Source organism: Talpa occidentalis, unplaced genomic scaffold (genome assembly GCF_014898055.3).
Source record: "Talpa occidentalis isolate TD23 unplaced genomic scaffold, MPIMG_talOcc4v2.1 talOcc4.6, whole genome shotgun sequence".
Lineage (NCBI taxonomy): Eukaryota > Metazoa > Chordata > Mammalia > Eulipotyphla > Talpidae > Talpa > Talpa occidentalis.
Window position 1 is genome coordinate 94,869,111 of NW_023604972.1, and position 20,552 is coordinate 94,889,662.

At 39.4% G+C, this 20,552-nt stretch overlaps 1 protein-coding gene across 3 annotated transcripts in view; it reads left to right on the forward strand.

Moving 5' to 3' along the window:
* Nucleotides 1-20,552, forward strand: part of MSH3 (mutS homolog 3) — a 177,556-nt gene that overhangs the window by 155,550 nt on the left and 1,454 nt on the right. For 2 of the 3 annotated variants that reach the window (XR_005128842.2, XR_008549252.1), the window contains exons 26-29: nt 3,823-4,030; nt 5,591-5,742; nt 10,991-11,134; nt 13,170-13,398. The gene's annotated coding sequence lies outside the window, so the exon portion shown is untranslated. Of the gene's footprint in view, nt 1-3,822; nt 4,031-5,590; nt 5,743-10,990; nt 11,135-13,169; nt 13,399-20,552 lie in introns of those variants that run through there. The other variant, XR_008549251.1, reaches the window with a different exon arrangement.

Here is a 20,552-nt window from a genome sequence, read left to right on the forward strand (position 1 = left end):
AAATAAACTTTACATTTTAAAGTAGTTTTACATTCACAGAAAAATTGAGCAGAAAGTACAGGGGTTATATGAAAGTTCCAATATACCTGTCTGCCTATGTACAGTCTCACCCAAAATCAGTATTCCCTTACCAGGGTCATAAGTTTATTACAATTGCTTACCCTACATGATGTAACATTACCACTCAAGACACACATATTTTAGGGTTCTTCTTGATATTGTATATTCTGTGTGTTTGAACAAGTGTTAATAATATAGCTACCACTCTAGTATCATACAGACTAGTTTGCAGCCTTAAAAATATTTTGTGCTCTGCTTATTCATCCTTTCCTCTATCCCCTAGACACCGCTGACCTTTTGCAATCTTCATAGTTTTGTCTTTTCCAGAATGTCACATTATTTGAATTATATAGTATATAGCCTCTTCATATTGGGATATTTCACTTAGTAGCAGCACTTACGTTTTCTTCATGTTTTTATGGTTTGATAGCTCACTACTTCTTAGCACTGAATAATAATCCATTGTCTGGATCTACCATTTTATCCATTCATCAACACAGGGACATTTTACTTCTAAGTTTGGGCAATTGTGAATAAAGCTACTATAAAAATCCTTGTAGAGGGTTTTGTGTGGATATAATTTTAAATTCATTTCATAAAGGAACATGATTGATGGGTCTTATAATGAAAGTATGTTTAGTTTTGTAAAAAACTGTCAAACCGTCTTTCAAAGTGGCTGTGCCATTTTGCATTCCCACCAACAATGAATAAGAGTTCATGTTGTTTCACAACCATCATTTGCTGGTGTCACTATTTTGGATTTTGTCACTATTTTGGATTTGGTTAGTATGTATGTAGTAGTATCTTCTTTTAATTTGTAGTTTCTTTTTTTTTTAAGATTGATTTATTTTATACAAGAACTGGGGTACAGGTCAGAAGCGTGGGAGGGTGAGAGAATTCATCAGAGCCAGAGCGGGATGCAGAACAGGCAGATGGACCAAAGACACTGCTGAGGGGAGCAGCGGGCAAGGCAGGAGAGGTCTGTTGCGCCATGTGTGACCCTCGCTGGCATCTGGGGATGGAACCGGCACTGCAGAGGCTGAGGGCAGCTTCGCAGCCCAGCACTCAACTGCTGCGCCACCAGGGGAGGCCCCTCATTTTTTTTTTAAATAGACTTTATTTTTTGAGCAGGTTTTAGTTTCCAGAAAAATTAAGCGTAAATTCCAGAGAGAAAACTATTTTTAATCTGAACATCCTCCGTGATCCTGATGCAGGTAGTTAAAGAATCTGCTTCTGAGAAGCATGGTCATAATGCCACAAATTTTAGATTAAAAAGAAAAGGTGTTAGGATGATAGTTAAAAGTCCTTTCTGCATTTAGACTTTCCCTAAGGTCAGTTTTACACAAGTTCCTTTTCTTTCCTTGATAACAGAATCCCAACTTCATTCTAGCTGCAATGCATCTAACTGATTCATCTAAGCCAGTCATAGCAACTTGGTTCCTCCTCAAAAGTTATTAGTGTAGGGCCTCCCTAGTGGCGCAATGGGTTAAGCGCAGTGTTGTGAAGCCATCGGCAGCCTCTGTAGCACGGGTTCGATTCCCGGCCAGCCAGGGAGATACCCACATGGCACGGCAGACCTCTCTTGTCTTGCCCGCTGCTCCCCTCAGCAGAGTGTTTTCGTCAGTCTGCCTGTTCTGTTCCCCACTCTGTCTGGTGAGTCCTCTTGCTCTCCCGCACATCTGGCCTGTGCCCTGGTTCTTGTCTAAATAAGTAAATCTTTTTTAAAAATTTTGAAAGTGATTAAGGATGAATATGAGACCTGGTTCTGAGCAAAGAGATTGAAAAAAATATGTTGGAAAATTCAGGGGAATGTTTCCTTTTTGATGAGAGCAGCAAAAAGAAAGTCAACTTTGTCCACTTGTATCTTTGAAAGCTATAATGTGAAAATGTGGTATCTGGAAAAAATGTGACAATGAAGATTAACACCAATTTCACTGAGAGCAGTGAAATTAAGGATGGAAAATGCTAGGGTTCTTGATGACATAATTGAACCACCTGAATCAATCATCATGAATTTCCTAGTGAACTATTAATAGTCTTATAGTTTAGCTGTAAGTCTGATTTTTCTATTGCTTGCTAAAAAGATTTTAGCTATTGCTATTGCTTTTTTAAAAAGATTTATTTATTTATACAAGAACCTGGATATAGGGCCTCCCCTGGTGGCACAGCGGTTGAGCGCTGTGCTGCGAAGCTGCTCGCAGCCTCTGCAGCGCCGGTTCATTCCCCAGCAGCCGGTGAGGGTCCCACCAAAAAAAAAAAAAAAAAAGAACTGGGGTATAGGCCAGATGCACTACAGAGGCTGCGGACAGCTTCTTAATGTGGCCCTCAACCGCCTGCACCACCAGGTAGGCCTCTATTGCTTGCTATTAAAAGCATCTTGGGCCTCCCCGGTGGCGCAGCGGTTGAGCGCCACACTGAGAAGCTGTCCGCAGCCTCTGCAGTGCCCATTGGATCCCTGGCCACTGGGTGAGGGTCCCACGTGGCGCGCAGACCTCTCCTGCCGCCCGCTGCTCCCCTCAGCAGTGTGCTTCGTCAGTCTGCCTGCTCTGCTCTCCGCTCTGGCTCTGGTGAATTCTCTCACCCTCCTGTGCTTCTGACTGTACCCAGTGCTTGTATAAATAAATAAATAAATAAATAAATATTTATTTAGTTATTTAGTTATTTTTTTTTTTTTAAAGCATCTAAAATGGGGACCTCCCTGGTGGCACAGGCGGTTGAGCACAGTGCTGTGAAGCTGTCCTCAGCCTCTGCAGTGCCGGTTCGATCCCCACTGGCCTTGGAGCAACCCACATGGCGAGCAGACCTCTCCTGTCTTGCCTGCTGCTCCCCTCAGCAGTGTATATTGTCAGTCTGCCTGTTCTTCTCCCTGCTTTGTCTCTGGTGAATCCTCTCACCCTCCTGCACATCTGGCCTGTACCCTGGTTCTTGTATAAATAAAATAAGTCTTAAAAAAAAAAAACACCATTTTTTTTAAACAAAGCATCTTAACTGATATGGCATGTATGGGCAAAACATTGTTCAGTTGGCCTGTTGCACTAGGGATTCATCCTTATGATTGCTCTAGATAGAAGTTATTGATTATTGAGATAAAAAACTACAGTAGAAGTTAAAGGAATTTGGGGTTTTTACGTAGTATTGTCACCCTTATGGAGCTCTAACCTTTAAGTCTTCTTTGGTGTATGAACTGAATGAAGCTCTCTGCTACCTGTGGCCATTTGGTATAGACTCCTGTATTTTAGGTAGCCCTACATATTACTGACTCTTTTTTTCCCAAAGGAAAAATAAGTTTTCTACCATCAAACCCCAATATGAAATTTCTCCAACAAATTTCAAGTCAGAAGAGCTGTCAATACCATTGTCTTGAGCTCTCTCTGTGTTGTATCATATGCTCAAACTACAACATTAATGAGTGCAGAGGGGCCTAATGACTCAAGGAGTCCTCTGTGTGTCACTCCTCTGAAGTAAGGATATTCCCCACCCATTTTTGCTGCGATGGGCAGCAGCAACCACCACAGGGTGGAGCATATATTTAAATAAGTATTCTTGTATCTAAATGCTCAATCTAAGTTTCGTCTTTTCATAGTTTATTCAAATGTCCTCCATCTTGGCATTCTGTTTTCATCCATTATTTCCAGATGTTCCATGCTTTCTAGTTTTCTATTTCACAAACCATGTTTTGTTGGTTTTAATCTTTTTCTTATGCCTGTATTTGTGGATCCTTGAAACAGTCTCAGAAATGAAGTCATTCTTTAATTTTTCTAGGTATCTGTTGGGGAAAGCTATCAAAAGAATGTGACCGCCTGCTGACCTGCCAGCTGGACCTGGGCAATTGGAGGCTTCTTACCCCTCCCCTCTTCTTGGAATGTGTATTCCACTTGCCTTCCCTGCTCCCAGTGTTGAGACCATCTGGTGTGCACGTGATTAAATCCAGTTAAAACCTCTTTATAAACTTTTAAGATTTGGCATGCAGGTATGGAAAACTCTCTTGTTTGGGGGCCACCCAAGACAAGGCCTCTTGCTATTAAATCAACCACCTCCCAATGTGGTGTAGTCATCATTCTTCATTGTCTCTCCCAGCTCTCTGTGTTTCAGATCACATTTGGGACATTCCTGAAGTTGTCACCCAACAGTATCTTTTGGGGTAACTAAGTGTGGCTTTTAGAAACCAATAGGAGCATTACTTTAATTTCAGGTTTCTGGAAAAACGTTAATAGTCATTCTTGCACTACTTACTTTTTATCTCTGTTTTACATTTATTTCACTTTTGGCCAAAAATGTTTTTGATACTTGGTATCCTTCTTTATTGGTTATGCTATCATGTACATACTTCTTTTACCTTATATAAATAAGAGGGAAATATATGAAACTTGTCTTGAACAAATATTTATATCAATCCTGGTAACTCATTGGAAAATTCCTCTAGGAACAGTTAAGTTGCTATTAAAGTTTCCCCCCTAAATCATCCATGTTATATATTCATCCTAATAACTTCATTTGTTTTAGTTTTTATTATCCCATTTTAATCTGCTTAGGGTAACTTAGATAGTAATGGGCTTTAGTTGCTATTTTTCTCCACTTTCTATTCCATTTTGTAGTTAGATTGCCTTTAGGTCAAGTTTTGTTGTTACTCAACTCCTGTGAATTCTTAGCATTCTTTTATAGAGTTATGCCTTGTGTCAGAAAAAATTTATAAAAAAATCTGTTTTTTCATATTGTCCCATAAAATTTTCTTTGGATGGACTGAGGCACCAAAGTTCTTAAGGAATTTAATGACTATTTCACCTTGTTGATTTATTGTGACTTTTTGGTTATTGGAGAATTTCCATTCTTCCATCAGCTCATCGGTGTGGTCACATGGAATTGAAAAGCATATTTAACTGCTTCATTGCTCCATATTGTGTGACAAAAGTCACAGGTCCTTGACATTCCAGACAACCAATGATGTACAAATGGCTTGTGTTTTCAGAGCCTGAATATCAGCTGGTTATTTGACATGCATTTCCCCATGGAAACAAAGTTAAGAGAAGCACTTATGTTTCTAGGTATTTCATAAAAGCCGTGTCACACTGAAAATAATGCAAGTTCTGTACATTGCAATGAATAAGAACAGAATATTCTAATACTGGTAACTCTTACATAGCCAGAAAAGCAACACAATTGAATAAGAAGCTTTTTAAAATGTATGTCAAATGCCAAATGTTAAGGAAAAACAAATTTAAGTAGATGAGGATATAGGTGAATACTCTAATTGATTCAAGCAGGAGCAATGGAAGGACAAATGGCACTCATTATATCTATTTCCCTTTAAAATCATCAGTTTGACACTTTGAAAAAATATTTCAATAAGCATAATTTTTAATCAGGTAAAAGATTGTTAATGCTGATTTAATAAGAAAGTTTTAATAAATGGACATCATACTTCTTTTTTCCTCTTGAGATAGTTGTATGAAAGATACTTTTGACTTTATCACGACTTTAGTTCCCTTCAGTTCTCATCAATTGAACAGACGAGTATTGATTGTCTACTCAGGTATAGGTGCTGCTCTAAACTCTGGGGTTACAGCAGCAAAAAAGAGAAGAAAAACATTTTGTTGACTGGTTTATAAGCAGACTGAAGAACATCTATGGGATGGATTTTCCTGTGGAAAAAGGAGAAGGAAGAAAATTACTGGAGACATGAATGTGAGATTTCTTTATTTTTTTTGCTATACTACTAATTTTTTTTAGATTGAGGTAATAGTGTGTATTAGAAGTATAGAATCTACCCCCTCAGGTGTTTTTACCACACCGCACTCAACACCAAGATACCCATGTCCACCACCAAAATCCATTTTTCCCATCCCTACCTTGCTCTTGCTTCTTCAGTTCAACATTAGTAGAGGTAAGGGGCCATTTTGGAAGACTGAATTTAGAAACTATAGCAAGATAACTATAGGAAAATGATGGACTGATTTGGCAGAATTTTCAATCAGATAAATTCCATGGTTTCAAAATGTAAATTATAAGCGATAATTTGACAAATGTCCAGAAGTTACAATTCAGGTCTATTCTTTACACTAAAATGCTATTATAAATTTTATAATGTGATAATTTGTGATTACAAGTTGTCTAGTATATCTGGAGGGCAGAATTGGAGAGTTATGTAACTGCACTCCAGAACAGTAAGTGAATAAAGAAGAGGCAATTCTGAAGGCGGGAGAGCAGTACTTTACAAACTGACAGCTTGCTTACCCCATTGCCTTGAGTTTCATTTATCTTTATTGACATAATCCTACCTATTTTTTAAAAAAGATTTATTCATCTATGCATATAAGAGCTGGGGTACAGGCCAGAGATTGGGGGGGATGAGAGGATTCACCAGAGATAGTGGGGGGACAGAAAGGGCAGACCAACTGAAACACACTGCTGAGGGGAGCAGCAAGTGAGATAGGAGAGGTGGGAATCTCTCTGGCTGGCCGGGTATCGAACTTGTGCTGCAGAGGCTGCGGATTGTCTCACAGTGCGGTGCTTAACCCCTTGCGCCACCAGAGAGGCCCTATTCCTACCTATTTTTACTTTAAGGAGTCACTGACATCTATTTTAAATGTATTTAAAAGAATGAAGATTCCCAGTTCCTGCACCCCTAGAAAGAAGGTTACACTACACATAATTCTTTTTAAAAATCAGAAGGGAGCCCAGGGGTTAAAAGCAGAGTCTGGTGGGACAACATTGTAAAGAACACAGTCACTTCTTAGCTGTGTTGTGTGACTTTGGGCAAGTTACTTAATTTTTCTGGGCCCCAAAATTCTTCACATGTTAAAAGGCATAATAATAGTATCTAGATAATTGGGTTACTTTGGAAATTGAATGAGTTAATATTTGTATAACTCTTAGAAAATGCCTGGTTTCAAGCAGTGTTAGCATTAAAAAGGAAAACAAAATTAAATTTTATAAAAATTCCTGCAGTATTTAATTAAATTAAGGAAAATAGTAGCAAACGTTGCTGCAGACATTTACCTTCAGAAAAATTCTTGTAACTGCTTGTGTTCATGTAAATAGTTAGAAGCTGGCTCAGCCACTGAGGGGGCTCCATCCACCCTCAGCACCCACTGTTAGAGGAGCTCAAAGCCTGTTGCAGCTGAACCTGGCTTCCCTTCAGCACCGGGGGGAGGCCAAATTTGTTGATAGCACGTTACTATAAAACCATGTTAGAAATGCTATTATCAGCACTCTCAGTCTTCCTCAAAGATGGCGATGATTTTATGTCTGTGTGGATTGAACTGAATTTAAGTAGGTCCATAGAGGGAAAAAAAAACTTAGAATATTTCCTTACTTCTTTGGAGGGCTTCTTTCTAGCAGTTTGTCAGGAACACAAAAACCATCCATCTCTTTAGCCAGATCTGGCCTCATGTAAGTCAGTAATGGAGACGAAGTTCATCCCTGGGGCATTTCCCACCTGGATTTTAAACCCCCAGTCAGAGTCCCGTCGCCACACATGCCCCATCCTCAGCTTTGGTTTCAGGAATTTGTATTTGAACTTATTTTAAACAGATAAATGTCAGATGCCCAATGTACAGCCCTCCCCTCCCCCACATGTGAAAAGTCTTCCTCTGTCTGCACTTAGATAAAATATGACACCAGCTCTAAAGTGATTTAGCAAGAAGGCCACTAATTATGAAATGGACAACAAATGTGATTTTTAAAAATCATAGTTGGAGGAGGAGAAGTGAATAAAAATAAGAGCAACAAAATAGTAGGCATCTAAAGCATTAAAGACATAGGGAAAGAATGGGAATAGATAAGAAAGTTAACTACGGGCCTCCCCGGTGGCGCAGCGGTTGAGCGCTGGGTTGCGAAGCTGCCCGCAGCCTCTGTGGCGCCGGTTCGATCCCCGGCTGCTCCCCGGCCACTGGAGGAGGGTCCCACATGGCGCGCAGACCTCTCCTGCCGCCCGCTGCTCCCCTCAGCAGTGTACTTCGGTCCTTCTGCCTGCTCTGCTCCCCGCTCTGGCTCTGGTGAATTCTCTCACCCTCCCGCGCTTCTGACTGTACCCAGTGCATGTATAAACAAAACAAAAAACAAACAAATAAATAAATAAATAAAAGCATGCCTCTATTAAAAAAAAAAAAAAAAGAAAGTTAACTACTTTTGTAGTCAGTGTCATGAGAAGCGAGTTGAAAGGGGTCAGATTTAAGGAAGAAGAATCCAATGACTGATTTAGGAAGTCAGTTGAGTTGGGGGAGTTCTAAATGGCCTTAGTCATTAGCCACATTGAGATGACAACATGCTCAGTCATCCTGGGGGTGTAGCAGAGTCATTAATCAGTACAGGATGTGTCTCACATTGTTGGTCAGGCAGGCTCTGCCTACTTAGCCAGTTAGGTAAAGGTCAGCACCATGGATAGTCAAAAATGATGCTTACTGCATGGACTTCAGAGAGAAGCAAAATGAACCTAGGTGTTTAGAGATGGACTGAAGTTTATTTTTCCAGCCTTGACTCTAAGACTAAGTCTTTTTGATTCTGTCTATATTCAAAAAACAGCAGAACATTGTTGAGCATCTCCCATGTGCTAGTCACATTTATTAGTACTGGAAAATGACAAAGGAGTAAGAAATTTCTTTGTCCTCAAGAAATTTGCTACCCTCTGGATAAACTAGAAATTTAAAAAAAAAACAATAGTAGTTAATACTTACTGCTTAATTGCTATGTGTTAAACTCGTAATATTAATTGCTATGTATATAAGTCATTTTTTTAGTTCTCTAAACATCTTTATGTAAGAGGGATTATTATATTATCAATGAAGAGGCTGAGGCATACAAAACTTTAGAAACTTAAAGTCATATAACTTATAAGAAATAAAGCCAGAACTTATATCTAGTCTGTACTGATTACAGAGATATGCATAAAGTAAAGGAGGAACATGTGGGAGATACATCTGAATCAAATGTAGGATTGAAAAGGGGGAGACATTCAGGGACATTGTATAGCAGAGGTATTTGACAACTTTTTTTTTAAAGATTTATTTATTTATGCGTACAAGAACTGGGGTACAGGCCAGAGGTGTGGGAGGTGAGAGGATTCACCAGAGACAGAGTGGGGAGCAGAACAGGCAGACTGACTGAAATACACTGCTGAGGGGAGCAGCAGGCGAGCCAGGAGAGGTCTGCTGCACCATGCGGGTTGTTCCCTGGCCGGGGATCCAACTCGTGCTGCAGTGGCTGCGGACAGCTTCGTAAGTCACGTCTAACCCCTTGTGCCACCAGGGAGGCCTGCATTTGACAACTCTTGAAGAACAAAGAGAAATCAGTCATGGAGACTGTGCAGTGAAGGCAAAGTATATTTAATCTTACAGTGCTGGGCCTGTTGGAGGTCTAAACCCATCAACTGTCCTTCCCATTCTTCAGATTCTAAATAGTGGGTAGTAGATTCAAGGAACTCAATGAGGATCAAAGTGTGAGGTTTACCTAATTCCTTCCAACGGACAGGGCTCCCTGGTAAAGGCTTGGAAAACATGAGTAGAACCAGAGAGTATGGGAGACAGCTTATGTTGCTTTTGCATTCCTGTACCTCAAGGAACAAAGTGGGGAAGGAGCACAATGGCTGCGGGGGGTGGACTGTAGGTTTTTTGGTTGTGGGTGTGAGGTGGTAACAACACCTGAAGAGTAGATCCTACACCTCTAAAACACAGTGATGTCAACCAGAGTTACCTGAATAAAAAAAATTAAAAATTTCTATTCCAGTGTAGTTTCTGGATATAAGGTCAATATTCTATAAGAAATACATTTAATACTAAAAATCCTCACTGAAATATTAACAAAATAAAATTCGGTAATATATATCTAAGAGGAGGGAAAAAGTAGTGAAACCAGGTATCTTTTCATGTGCTTATTGGCCTTTGTATAACTTCTTTGGGAAAATATCTATTCAAATCCTTTGCCTATTTTTCATTTTGGGTGTCTTTTTGTTGTTTGTATGTGTTTATATATTCTGGACAGTAGACCTTTATCATATGTATAATTTTGTATAATGAAGAATTGGACTGGCCTTTCTCCCAACTTCCTACAGGTCACTTCTAAACTCTTGGGATTTCACATTGACAGTGGTGTCTTTTTTAAACATGGTGGGTCACTCAGACTCACTCAGTAGTTTGTGCTAATGAGGGGCTCACAAGGGGATCGGGGCTCCATATACTTCATGAACCACTTTGACAGGAAGTATTGGATCTCATATGTCTGTTATTGACTTAGTGAGATTATTTTCCTTTCCCAATTATACATTCAAGTTTAGAGATATAAAAATTACATTTAATAACAATGAGTTAGCAATTAGTTAATATGGTAGCTTCACCACAATTCCTCAAACTTGCATTCAATTAATTAAACAAGGAGACCATTAGACTGAGCTGGTGCTAATAGCTTAGCAACCTACGTAAGCAAAACAAAACCTAAGTGAGTAAATGTCAAGGTAAAGAAATCATAAACCTAAGGACAATCAATCACAAATAACCAATGAGGCTTTCCCAAACAATGCAACCACTTAAACTATAGTCAAATAATTCCCTTGTTTTGCTTCTATCTCCCTGACTTGAATCTACTTTTGGTTAATTGAAATCTTAAAATTTTAAATATGCTTCAGTTTTTCTTTTAGCAGTTCCCCTTTATTCAGTTTTTGTCACCTCTGAGCTTTCTCAATACAGATAAAAAAACTCAAACTTTAAAAGCTCTTTTGATTTTTAAGGTAACTCTGGAATACATTTTTGTATGCTTGTGTGATCTACCCTTTTAAATTATAAAGTTGGACTTCAATTTCTGTTATATAGTAATTCCTTATTATAGAACATTATGACAAGTAATATACACCTCTTTTTTTCATGTAACATATTGGTTGAATCACAGATGCAGTCAGCCTGTAACCTAAGTAGAATATATTTTATCTCTTTTTGCTTCTTAGATCCTTGATATTCAACAGCATCAAATTTCTCTATAAAAAAAAATAAAGCCTCTGTTTATTAGGAGAAAAGATGACTTCATTGGGTTTAGAAGGACAGCGTTTTCTACCTTGAACTGACATTTAGAGCTGTGCTCCTTGCCCTTGGTAAGCTACTCAATACAATGATAATATTTTGAACACTGAGTCTTCTCAGTACAAAGTTAGAAACTGTCAGTTTAGGTGCACAAAGCAGTTTAGACTGAAGATTGCAATGGATTTGTGTGAATTTGCCAGTCATCTCTCAAAGATGGAGGAAATTAAAATAAAAATACTGCAACAAACTGGCCATAAGAAAATCCCAACATTCATAGTTAACATTTCTGAGAGATCACTAGAACCAAGGCAATGTAGAGGAACTTAAACTTTTAAAAGAACCCTCTATTATTAATCAGTTATTCCTATAGGAGATGATTGCTAGTGACTTTTATTCGTCATTATTTTGATACTAACTTTTTGTTTGCTTTTTTGTTTTTTGTTTGCTTATATAATGAACATCTACTTTTATAATTAGAAAACTTAAGCTATTTCCATTTTAGAAGAACTGAAACCTTTATCAATGGGAGAATTCCTTGCTGTGATTTCCATAATACAAGTTCATATGAGGCATAATGGAGTAAACAAATGCTTATTACTGACAATATGATTTAGTGGCTGTGCATTTGAAAATGGGTATGAAATAGTGTTTGAGTCCCTGCTAAAAGACCATGTATAGTATCACTCTCCTCACATGCATTATCTTGGGCTAGTCACCCAATCTCTATGAGTGTCAACAACCTAGCTCATAAAATGGAAAATCCTTACTTTGTAAGGAGGTTTAAAGCACTCAGTAAAATGCCTAACTTTTAGAAGATATTTTAAAAATGGACTTACTTCGTTCTGACTGGGAAAGAAGAAATGTTTTGTTTGTTTACTTATATGACATAATGTAGAATTTCACCCAACATTTGGATCCGGACACCACTTCTTCCTTTATTTAATGTTACAGGTTTTCTAGACAATATTTTTTTCTCATGAAATTCTTGACAAGCATTGTAAAGAAAAAAAGTTAAACTGTATCACTGATGACATGGAGCTGCTCCTTCAGTAGAGATTTACAGTGACATATCTGGGTTGTGCATTGATCCAGTTTGCATGGAGAGAATAGCAAGTTTCCAAATGGTGATGCATCTGTCATAGGGCTGCCTAGTGCCTGGTTTTTTTGTTTTTTTTTCCTTTCTCTTGTTCCTGAGGCTGGAAGATCTGAGCATCATCAGACCTGGAGTGGAGCAAGACTGTGCTAGATGGAGAAGACGATGAGGAGGCAACTGATGTGGGAAAGAGACAATAACAGCAGAGTAGGGCCTCCCCGGTGGCGCAGCGGTTGAGCGCTGGGTTGCGAAGCTGCCTGTGGCCTCTGCGGCGCCGGTTCGATCCCCGGCTGCTCCCCAGCCACCGGAGGAGGATCCCACATGGTGCGCAGACCTGTCCTGCCACCCGCTGCTCCCCTCAGCAGTGTACTTCAGTCCTTCTGCCTGCTCTGCTCCCCACTCTGGCTCTGGTGAATTCTCTCACCCTCCCGTGCTTCTGACTGTACCCAGTGCATGTATAAACAAAACAAACAAACAAATATAATAAATAAATAAAAACACGCCTCTATTAAAAAAAAAAAAAATAACAGCAGAGTAAAGGGTCACCCCATACACATAAATTGTGTATAAGATACTGGAGCTCGCTGCTTTGGGAACTACAGAAGAAAAATAAAGAGAATGCTCTTCAAAGAACTTAGTCAGGATTGGCAAGAGGATAAGGTGCATGAATTAAGTTGAGGTCAGAGTTAAATATCATCACTAAGTAGTAGTTGATAATTAAAACAGACTGAATACAGTTGGTTTATAGAAACAGCTAGGGAGAGCAAGAGGAAAGAGAGAGAACTGTGGACTAGAGGGCTTGGCAAAGCTTCACAGAAGAGATGGAGTTGGATGAATGGTGTATGTTCAAGCAGCCAAAGGAGAGCTTTTACATGAGAGCAGGGTTGTCAGAGTGTGTGGGGTAAAGATGTCAGAAGCTCTATTAGAGGAAGCAGTGGGATATGAGGTTACAGAGATATTAGGAGCATGAAACTTTGTGTGAATCATGGATCTCGGTTTTCTCATCTTGAAAGGATGGGGCATATACCTCTCATACTCCAGAGAGTTCTAACTTTCTACGATCCTGACTGCTGACCTGAGGATAACAACTCATTGGACAAAAAGGAGATTTATTAGCTCATGTAACTGGGAAGGATGAGAGTGCATCTAGGGAAGCTTTGATAGAACTTACCCTATCTTCTGTCCGTCTATCTTGAAAGGTAGGTGTAATGAGGTGGCTAAGACTATAGGCTCCTCCCAGACTGCCAGGGTTCACTATTAGCTGTTATTTTTAGCTGTGTGTCAGTTTTCCCTCTAGACAAATGAATACAGCATTAATAGTACCTGAGTCCCAGGGTTCATGAGTGGAAGTCTTTGCAACAGTGTCTGGTATATAGTGGGGGCAAAAAAATGTTACCCATTAGTCTTGACTCTGGTGGCTTACTCCCTCAGGATCTAACTTCATGGGGGCTTTTATACACAGAGAAGAGAGTGGCTGCTGGCCCCATGCTCCTTATTGTGAGGGGTTGGGGGGACACTGTAATTGGCTTCCTGAGAATCGTACGTTGGGATCCAGAGAGGAGCTTGGAGTGGGTCAAAACAGAGTGCTAGGCAAAGAGTTCCCACTACACCCATATCTGATACAAACAAGCCCATGGATAGCAAAGCTAAGGGGGCAAAGAAGAGAAGCTACCAAAAACTTAAGAGGCTTGTGGGAAAGTGACAAACCAGAATCCACCTAGTCCCTCCTCAGCCCTTTCATTCTGTGTCACTGTTAAAACCACATCTCAGAATATTCTGCGACCATTAAATAAAGGCTGTCATCTATTCTCCTTGGTGATGTTTTCATAGCAAATGGAGGTTGCTTCACAGTTAACAAATATGAAGCATCCACTGTATGCAAAGTGCCAGGTGCTGTAAGGGAAGCAAAACACAAAGAGAAGTGAAACGTGGTTCCTGTACATACAAACTTCTTTTCTTTTCTTTTTTTTTTTTTGGCCAACATAAGAGGTTTTTATTTGTTTAATTTTTTAAGATTTTTTTTTTTTAATGCTGGTAATGTTGGTTAACAAGACTGTATTTGTTTTAGGGGGTAGAGGTTGACACCTCTACCAATGTATGTTTTAATACCATGCTCACCACCAAAGCCCCAATAACCTTTGACCATGTTCCACTGGGCCCCCTGCCTCATTTCCCTCCACCCCACCACCCCTCTGGTTGCCTCAGTTTTTCAGTCGTATGTCGAGGGTTTATTTGGTTTTGTCTTACCCTTTGTTTTGTTTCCCTCTATTTCATATATGAGTGATATATGAAATTTGATTTTTATCTTTCTCCTTCTGACTATTTTGCTATATATCTTCAGTTTTGCATTATACCTTCAGTTCCACCCATGGTGTCACGAATGGCAAGGGTTCACCTTAATTTTTTTTAAAGCTGAATAGTATTCCGTTGGGTAGATATACAAAGGTTCTTAAATACCCAAAGTTACTTGGATACAGTGTAGCTTGTGAAAAGCACAATCAGTGGATACAGATATTCTTTTTAAGGGACGTACGTTAGAGAGGAAAGGACAATTTGGGTTGTCAGTTTTTCATTTTGAGAATAGTATTTTTATTAACCTAATATCTACAGTCACTATCATTTTATATGAAAAGTATATTATAATTCCTAAAATAAAAAGGGGAAATTTTTTGGAGTAAAGGACAGACCTTTACTTTTTTTTAAAGATTTATTTTTTTTCCTTGATAAACAGGATTATTTATTTATTATTTATTTTTTTTAATTTAAATATTTTATTTTATATAATTCTTACATCTTTTTTCATCTTTGCACAATGTATTCATTTTCATTTTGGTTATATTCCCCATGCAATTGCACCCCCCCCCTTATTTTGACTCTAATCCTTCCTTTCTCCGCCCCTCCCTCCCTCCCTCACCCTCCCCATAGTGTGTCTCTGGTTTATAGTTGCTTGTTGATTTTGATTTTTACTTTGTATTGATTAGTCTTTTTCCTGGTCTCCTATTTAGGTTTTCTAAATTCCTGCTATGAGTGAGACCATCCGGTATTTTTCTTTTATTTATACAAGAACTGGGGTATAGGGCCTCCCCGGTGGCGCAGCGGTTGAGCGCTGGGTTGCGAGGCTGCCCGCGGCCTCTGCAGCGCCGGTTCGATCCCCGGCTGCTCCCCGGCCACCCACCGGAGGAGGGTCCCACATGGCGCGCAGACCTCTCCTGCCGCCGGCTGCTCCCCTCAGCAGTGTACTTCGGTCCTTCTGCCTGTTCTGCTCCCCGCTCTGGCTCTGGTGAATTCTCTAGCCCTCCCGCGCTTCTGACTGTACCCAGTGCATGTATAAACAAACAAACAAACAAACAAATAAATATATAAAGCATGCCTCTATTAAAAAAAAAATTAAAAAAAAAAAAAAAAGAACTGGGGTATAGTCAGAGGCACAGGAGGGTGAGAGAATTCACCAGAGACAGAGCGGGGAGCAGAACAGGCAGACCGACCAAAGAGACTGCTGAGGGGAGCAGCAGGCGAGGCAGGAGGTCTGCCACGCCATGTGGTTTCTCTCTGGCGCTGCAGAGGCTGTGGACAGCTTCACAAGGTGGCGCTCAACCCGCTGCACCACCGGGGAGGCCCCCTTTACTTTTTAATAAAGGCAATGGCACCACAAGCTAACTACATTTCGAAGAGGACCAATGAAACTCTTTATAAACCAAATGTTTTAAAGACCATGGTCTAAATGACTTCCTGAATGCCATTACTGCTGGATAACATATAGGCACATTTTTGCATTTTAAAAATAAAAGCCTGGCGCAAATATAGGGATGTGCTATTGTTTCATTCCACTGCCAGAACAGCATCCTGCCAGTTCTTCTAATAGGAATACCCAGTGTGCCATGGCTCTTCAGGATGAGCTTACCATGGTGCCACTGAAGGAACTGCATGTGGCTCAGGAGAGGTGTTGCTGCTTCCTGTGGGACCAGCCCAGAGTTAATCAGAGAAGATCTTTTGATAAAGGACTTTGAAAAATAATAGTTTCCTTTTCTTGTCCATTGCAATGATCTGGAATGGAAAATGCTCAAAGGATACTGTTACTATGCCACATAGCAAAATTAGTAATAACGTTTCAGTGGGATCTCAATGATTAGAAATTAAGAATTTTGTGTACTGTCTCAATATCTCTTCAATTGTATTAATTCTAGTCAGCAAAACTCTTCAAATACACTGAAGTCCATTTTGTGTAAATTTGCACAAGTATAGTTTATTCTGCATCTTAATTTCAAAGCAATTTCAACATTAATCATAATCATTAAGACAACTGAGTACATTTTTAAAGTTTCTGTGATCCTTCAATTTTATTACCACAGTAATCTGACAAATTACAGTAATGACACATGGAATGTAACCAAGAGATCATGAGTTGAAATTCAGCTTTTAACTTCCAAAATGGCATAAAAAATCAGGGGTGGGGTTATCTTCAGAGTTGGTACAATTTTTCAATTTTCTGATGCTATTAAAAAATAAGGTTTAAAGTATCTCCAGGGATAGTTCCTGTTCCCAATCTATAACCTAGCTTCCTTGTTCTCTCCTCCAATTATGGCCTGTGCCAATTTGTATTTGAGATTAAAATAACATAAATATAGATGTACTCTGAGTGAAAGCCTGCTATGCTTACCAACAAGAGCTAATTTTGTCATAAATAATGATCACAGTGATAGATATCAACAACCACAACACCAGAAGAGTCATATAAATAAACGCATTGACAGTAACTTCACACAACGTATGCAAGCAAAGGCAAATAAAAGTAAATGAAAACACATAAGCAACACAGTATAAAAACTCACAGGCTCGAGTATTCTAAAGTTATTTCTTTTACCAGTCTAGGGCCTAAGGATTTTTGAGGCTTTTTTGTTGGTTCACACTACAGATTGCTACTACATAGAGGCCACAATTTTATAAAATGAATGTGCATTTCAGGGCTAATTTTCATATTTGATGCCAGCACTCAAGGAGACCAGAGCTGTAATTTGAATGAAATATGACTATTGAATCCTACAAGAGAAAATGAAACTCCTGTGCCAACTGCCAGGCTCCAAAGTACAGCCTGGGGCAATGCCAGATGGTCTTTCCCAGGAAACTGAGCCTGTCCCCAACCTCGGAAGTCTTAATGAGTCTATCCCAGAGGAAATGCTTTATTGTACACTACCATAAACGTTGTTAGAAATAATAAGGGTGGCAATGACTGGAGATTGATCAAAGGAAGGAGGCTGTTAAGATATAATTGAACTTCTGCTGGTTTCTTGGCATTTTGGTTAAGACCAGGGAATAATAGGGCAGAATTACGTGGATAGATGAATAATAGCTAACTAATGAATACATAGTATTTTCCCAGCACTGTGCTAAAATGTTCCATATGTTAATCCATATGATAACCATATGTCATTATCATTGTCATCATCCCTGTTACAGGTGTGGGAATGAGTAGACACAATGCTGATGGGTTCTCAGGTATCAGCTCATAGTGTTGCCTGAAACCTTGATGAATGGCAGTGCAGGATTTGAACCTTTTGTTTGATGTTAAAATCTGGGACTGAGATTATGAATTATCACATCATGATCATCCCTCGTTATTGTAGACAAAAGCACTATCTCAGATGTGCCTTCTTATTCAACATTAGTGAATAACATTAGGGAACTTCTCAACCTTGCTTTTGCTCCCCAGGTCCTTACTGGGTCTCATTCAGGCTTGCCTTCTTCAACTAAAATTACATATGCTGTGGTCTCAGCTAAAAACAGGATTATGTCCATGAATCTTTTTAAAAAATGGCTTTAATGGTGATATATCTCTCTATCAAAAGAGACTTGTAACTTTTGTGCAGCTGTGGATGCATGACATCTAAACCTGGCAAAAATTAAAACCTAAAGTAAGCCAGCCCCCACAAATTCTAATATTATTTGGACAATTGAATTCCTACATACATTCTAAAAGGTGACAGGCAGGGTCAGATTAATAACACTGCTCAATGTAGGGCCTAGAGTCCACAGGATAGTTCTGAACATGAACTTATTAGCTTCCTCTTCCTTGATTCAATCTTTTTTTTTTTCAAACTTTTTTTTTTTTTAAAGATTTATTTATTTATTTATTTATTTATACAAGCACTGGGTACAGTCAGAAGCGCGGGAGGGTGAGAGAATTCACCAGAGCCAGAGCGGGGAACAGAACAGGCAGACTGACGAAATACACTGCTGAGGGGAGCAGCGGGCGGCAGGAGAGGTCTGCTGTGCCATGCGGGACCCTCTTCTGGTGGCCGGGGAGCAGCTGGGGATCGAATTGGCACTACAGAGGCTGCAGGCAGCTTTGCAACCCAGCGCTCAACTGCTGCGCCACCGGGGAGGCCCTTCCGTGATTCAATCTTTCCCTGGCAAAGCTCCTCCTCAAAGTCCTTCTCTTTATGTTCTGGAACTACTAGAATTCTAGAGTGAAAAACAAGAACAAAAAGGATATTATTAAATATTCAAATCTTTTTAAATTTAACAATATTTAATAATACAGCTAACATGCATGGTGCACTTAGTCTGCAGACTAAGCATATGTAAATTATTGTTAATGACCTTTTCAAGGAAGTCTGAGATCTTGAGCAATTAATTCCATTGACTCATAGCCAGCAAGTGGCAGAGTTAGGAGTTGAACTTTGAACCTTGAACATGAGTTTTTTTACCCCCAGAATCCATGAGTCTAAAAGTTACCAAAGAAAGTCAACCTGGACCAGGCCCTATGCAACACCTTGTGAAGAAAATAAATGAATCAGCCATGATAGATCTTCAAAGACTCCATAATCTAACCTGTGATAAATATAAATACATGAAAGTTACAGACCACAAAATAGTTGATTCATATTTTAAGAGATGTTGCTTGGAATACAAAAGGGACCTACAGGTACATTTTTATCAATCCTAATTACAACAGGAGTTCAGAGGTTGAGGGAACTTTTGGCTCAGGCTAGGAGGCCTTAGGGAGAAGGCAGATTTCAATTGACCCTGCAGAAAGGATTGGGGTTACCAAGGAGTGGGGCTTTCCAGGTGAGAAAGGGCCAACCAGAGAGTTTAGATGAGTTCAACCCAGGCTGAACCCAGGGTTGAGGCCTGATTGGAAAAACTCTTGCCTGGCAGTTTAAGGAGCTTAGGTGTTATTCTCCACCTATAAGGTTTTGAGCAGCATATGGATACAAACACAATGATTCATTCATTTGCTTGATACTTAACAGAACGGCAACAGGACAATTGGTGAGATTTATCACTTATGTAGCGGCCCTGCATGTTTGTAAGTAAGCTTTTATTGAAATATAACACATGTACAGAAAAATATACCCACTATAAGCACATAGGTTTTTTTTTTTTTAGAGGTTACATTGGTTTACAACACTGTATATGCTCTAGGGGACTATGTTCACACATCTTCAGGTGTATGTTACCATACCTACCACCAAAGCACCCATAACACTCCCCATAGCCCATTATTCCCCGCCCCATCCTCCCCCTCCACTCTCCCCATTAGGGAGCCTCAATTTCACAGTCAGAATTCTAGGGTATGTTTGGTTTCGTTTTTTGTCTGTTCCTTTGTTTTGTTTCTTTATATTCCACACGAGTGAGGTCATTGGATACTTGTCATTCTCCTGACTTATTTTGCTTAGCATAAGCCCCTCCAATTCCATCTTTATTGTTGCAAATGGCAAGATTTCATCTCTTTTTAATACATCTTCTTTATCTACATATTTTTTGATGGGCACTTAGGTCGTTTCCATAAGCTAACTACTGTAAATAGTGCTGCAATGAACATAGGAGTGCACATATCTTTTCATAATTGTGTTTTTGGAAACTGTGCAACCAGCAACCACATCATGATTCAGAAAATTTCCTATACTCTAGAAGGCTCTGTCATATCCACTTCCAATTAGTAGTTCTCCAAAGGTTACCACTCCCTTGATTTTTCTCACCATATACCAGTTTTGCCTACTCTTCAATTTCATGTAAATGGTATCATATACTACCTATTTTTCAGTGTTGAACTTCTTTCCACATCATGTTTGTAAAATGCATCCATGTTGTTTCCTATAGCTGTTCTTCATTTCATTGCTGTACACTATTCCATTGTATGAATATGTCACAATTGAGCTATCTGTCCTAATATTGAGAGGTATTTTTGGTTGCTTCTAGTATGGGGCTATCATGAATAATGTTGGTGTGGCACATTTGCCCTGGCACATTTTGCAAACATTTGACATTGAGGAGAGTCCCAGGTTATGAGTTCTGCCTCTCCAAAGTAGAAATCAGAATTGCTCAATTTTCTTGGCAGGATCAGTATGTGACTTAGACTTCACCAACTAGACATGCCCATCCATGACTTCAATGTG